At 43.9% G+C, this 4,718-nt stretch overlaps 1 protein-coding gene across 3 annotated transcripts in view; it reads right to left on the reverse strand.

The window, feature by feature from the left end:
- Positions 1–3,431, reverse strand: part of LOC101856283 (nuclear pore complex protein Nup155) — a 47,988-nt gene extending 44,557 nt beyond the window's left edge. Inside the window, exon 1 of one of the 3 annotated variants that reach the window (XM_013086287.2) lies at positions 3,397–3,431. The gene's annotated coding sequence lies outside the window, so the exon portion shown is untranslated. Of the gene's footprint in view, positions 1–2,801; positions 2,996–3,396 lie in introns of those variants that run through there. The other 2 variants (XM_013086286.2, XM_005105093.3) reach the window with 2 other exon arrangements.
- Positions 3,432–4,718: the final 1,287 nt, after the last annotated feature.

Below are 4,718 nucleotides of genomic sequence, written 5' to 3' on the forward strand. Positions count from 1 at the left end.
GTCTTCACGGTTTCAGGCAGGCCTGCTTCAATATCATCGATGAAGACAAGGAACAGTGTGGGGGACAGGACACTGCCCTGGGGGACTTTCAAATGGAACAGATAAATCTGGCATACAGCTACTTTGAAAATTTAGTTTCTGGTACCTAGAAAGAGAGAGAGAGAGATGAGTAGCGCAAGAACTTCAGGGCAAAACAAAATGGCGACTCGTGTAGTTCGGCTAGATTCGAAAAGTTAAATAGCCGTAGCATCTTTGTAGACGACCAAATTAATTAACTTTGTGTTTTAACATCATTTTTTAACTTTGTTTTGGTCAATTTGATCGTCCACACTGACAGTATTCAGAGAGAGACAGAGAGAGAGAAGAGGGGAGGAGTAGATCTTGCGAGAACTTCCGGGCAAAACAAAATGGCGACCCCCGTAGTTCGGCTCGATTCGAAAAGTGAAATAGCCATAGCATCTTTGTAGTCAATAAAATTAGCTTACTTTTGTGCTATACGTAATCTTTCCTTTACCTTTATCCATTTGATCATCCACATCGATAGAAAGTATTCCGAAATTAGGAAAAACAGGTCTTGTTTCACACCGGGTGAGAATCTGAATAGCCTACGGTGGCAAGTCTCACCCGGGGTGAGAGGTCGATTATATTTCTATTCTCACCCCGGGTGAGAATAGCCACTTCCCTTGAGAATACAAGTGAAGTTTTACTGCTCATTTTGTAGGCTAGATCAACTGATAAAACATTGATACCGAATATTTAAATTAGTATCGATATCCAGTACTTTGCTTGTGCGATTTAGATCTAGAATCTAGATCTACTATAGTGCTAGAACTAGCGGGACCGCAATTGTACAAAGTACAGTAGTGCCGAGTCAAGAGTAAGGAGGTTACCTAATTTCATTGGGGGGGGGGGGGGGTCAGGGGGTTCATAATTTGATGTTTTGCAGCTAGGTTGCATCCCTGCTCTTTGTGTTGCCTTTTTGATCATCAGATCAAAGTCAAAGACTTCCCGGATTTCTTCTCTGCTGGATATAAGGCCACCTCTATTCTCACCCGCGGTGAGAATAGTGCAGGCGAGTCTTATTTTGGCTATTCTCACCCGGTGCGCGTTCACCGTTATATAGCCTAGATCTAGGCCAACAAATTTTGCGTTCACCCTAAACCACAGAATTCTACACTGTGATAACAGACAAATTGTAGAATTCTGTGCCGTGACCAAACGTTCCATTACAACTGTAGCCTACTAAAAGTGTACAATTTTGTCTGTGGGCAGTGGAGAGAGAGAGAGAGAAAGAGAGAGAGAGAGGAGTAGCGCGAGAACTTCCGGTCAAAACAAAATGGCGACCCGCGTAGTTCGGGTCGATTCGACAAGTTAAATAGCCGTAGCATCTTTGTAGACAACCAAATTAATTTACTTTTGTGTTTTGACATCATTTTTTAACTTTGTTTTGGTCAATTTGATTGTCCACACCGATAGACAGTATACATTCAGAAAGAGACAGAGAGAGAGAGAGAGGGGAGGAGTAGATCTTGCGAGAACTTCTGGGCAAAACAAAATGGCGACCCGCGTAGTTCGGCTCGATTCGAACAGTGAAATAGCCATAGAATCTTTGAAGACGATCAAATTAGCTTACTTTTGTGTTATAACATAATTTTTTCTTGGCTCTTATCAATTTGATCATCCACATCGATAGACAGTATTCCAAAATGAGGAAAAGCAGGTCTTGTTTCAAACCGGGTGAGAATAGCCTACGGTCGCGAGTCTCACCCGGGGTGAGAGGTAGATCGTTTTTCTATTCTCACCCCGGATGAGAATAGCCACTTCCTGGATATAAATAATAAACAAATGAATGGTGGACTTTAACCCTGGAAGCGCGCAGGCCCTATATAAAGGGCGTGAGCCGGGCTACCCGGGAAGCGCGCACGCCCTATATATAGGGCTGACCTACTTCGACCGGGAAGCGCGCAGGCCCTATATAAAGGGCATAGACGCTGACCCTTTTCAATGGAAAATTCCAGTGTTCCTTATATGGAAAATGACGTAGTCAATTACAGGCCAAAGTTATAAATAGTGACCAATGACTTTGCAAGTTATCTTGACCTCGTAGAGCGTCTCTTGGCCGAGATATCGATCGATAAAGTGACGCGGTCCCGCTGAGCGACTACACGCTATGTGTTATCACTTGTTTCGCCGTGCTGATGTACTAATTGTTGAGTCTATCGCGTTCTCGGCATTGTTTGTATTTGTTTGATGGCTGATCATTTTTGAATGGCTCATTCTATCAGCTTAAAGAAAATATATGCTTTTATATGCTTTTTATCATCTGTTGAGCCGTAAATGGTCATTTTTCAGTAGCAGGTATACATTTCGGGTATCTCAGCTGTTTCCCCCCCGCCAAACCCCCATGTTTACAACTGATCGGCCGTGGCGGCGGGGCATTTTTGGCGGGTTACATCCGGTGAAACGCTGAGCGCTTCTAGGGTTAACGAACGGAACTAGAAAATCTACAAGATCACCAATCTAGATTCTAGATCTAGATTTAGCTCTAGCACTAGATCTAGAGTCTAGATTTGATATCTAGATCTAGATTCTAGTCTAGCAGTAGGCCTAGATCTAGGGTCTAGATCTAGAGATATCTCTAGATCTAGATCTAATCTAAATCTAGATCTAGACCTAGATCTAGATCTAGCAGCCTATTTTTCCCACTGTCCACTGCACCGCCTGACGCAGGATCATCAATCAACAATAACAACACTACCAAGTCAAAATCATAAGGCCTTTATTTATGTTTTCTTCCTTACAGACAAGACTCCTTTGTAATGTTCAAGAAAACGCAGCGGTCAAACCTTTGCATAAAATGGGAGAGACGAAGAAGAAAGTTTGAGTTGGCGGTACCACTCTCAGAACTTTGTCCTCATGGGTGCCGCCATTTTCATTTTTCAATCTGCCAACTGCCAACCGGAAGCGGAAAACTGTAGGCTATCAAGAGGATACTGCTAGGCCTAGTGGAGATAACCGTGCCTATATGCTTTAGTGCAAATCAAAGAGTTATACCTCTTTGGTGTAGCTCAATAATAACAAAGATAGTACAAGACAAGATGGGCCACTTCTCTCTTTGAGCCAATTTAAAAAGTGTCCTCAAAATTTGGTGGCGCCCTCTTCACAAAAGCGCACTCTTTGCGAACAGAGTTACCCTACTTGAGTTTTAAAAAATCAAAGTGAAACTAGCAAGTTTTGGGATAAATTTAGGAAGAACGCTTTTTAAAAATGGTTACGCTGACAAAAAACCTCTTCCGGAGGAAAAGGAGATGGTTTTCTTCGTTTAATTTGACTTTAGAATGAAGGGCGAGAGGATATTAAAATTTAAAAAACCCTAAAACTCCGCACTGAACGTACCCGAACTGCTGATGAACTTGCAGTCGATCTGCGCACGCAAGGAGGTGCTATTCCTATTCTTCTTCTGGAAAAACGAAAGAGAGCTTCAAAACAGACTGCAGCGCCATCTGAAGCAAAGAGCATACTTCCTGCGGACACTTTTTAGGCTGAGTGGCCCATCTTGTCTTGTACTATCTTTGATAATAATAAAACGAAGTGACTATTTCCCCGAACGTTCGGAGAAATAGTGCCGATCTTTATTTCTCCGAACGGTTTTCGGCTTCCGGTCTCGTGATTTTTTGCCTATTTATTGCGAGAGTTCGGCGCCAACTTTCATTCTGCCTCTGCCTCTGGTCTGGGAAGGAACACGTACCGCATGGCAAGCCCGCCTACAGACAACCTTCAGTAACACCCATCACACACCCACCACCATCATGCACATGTACACACACTAACTAAACATAACTAGTGGGCAACTTTTGAACGTATGACGAGCTGAACTGTGGATGGAGAGACAGTGTGAGTGAAAGAGCGGGTGAAAGGAAGAATGTGCGAGTGTATCCACAGGCGACAGCAACTAAAAGACGACGACACTGACCACCCCTGGCCTGGTCCACAGTAGGCCTGGGCAGAAACCGAATAAATTATTCGAATAACCGAATACGAGCCCAAAACTAGGTCTCCGGTTAATTTTTCCAAAAACTAGGTACCTAGTTTCTGATTCGTTTTTTTGCTATTGATTCGCTTTGAGAAGCGGAAGAGTGACGTGCCCTTGGCGTTGCACAGAGGGTGTGGGACGGAGGAAAAAGGAGGGGGTGGGCGGGGAGCTGGTTTGGGGGGGGGGGGGGGGAGACTTCCGTGACAGCGAGAGTTCAAAGGACCGAAAGACTTGTTGTTTTGAGCCGCGATCTCTGACTACGTCACACGCAGCAGAGTTGCGGGGTGACTATTGTAATTGATATTAACCCCTGTAACTCAGTGCAATGACTTCAATTTTTCTTGTCTAAAAAAGGGTTCTTTATAACAAACATAAAGCCCCCCCTCCAAACACACACACACACAGTGACACATAAAAAAGATTAGCTGTTCCGTAAACCCAATATGACCTGAGGTGGTTCATTCTTTCTTCTCTTTCACACAGATTTCAAGCTCGACCCTCTATTTTTTTTCCCATTAAACTCTTTAATGGATGGACAATTGGACGGGTGGGACGAGGCTTACTTCTTTTTCGGCTTTTTTGGGATATAACTTGGACCCTGAGCACTCCCCAGGGCAGTATGGCTTTTCCCCTGATATGACGCAGGACCGCTTCAAACTAACCACCCACAGCAGAGATAAGGGGG

This window comes from Aplysia californica, unplaced genomic scaffold, assembly GCF_000002075.1.
Source record: "Aplysia californica isolate F4 #8 unplaced genomic scaffold, AplCal3.0 scaffold00452, whole genome shotgun sequence".
Taxonomy (NCBI): domain Eukaryota; kingdom Metazoa; phylum Mollusca; class Gastropoda; order Aplysiida; family Aplysiidae; genus Aplysia; species Aplysia californica.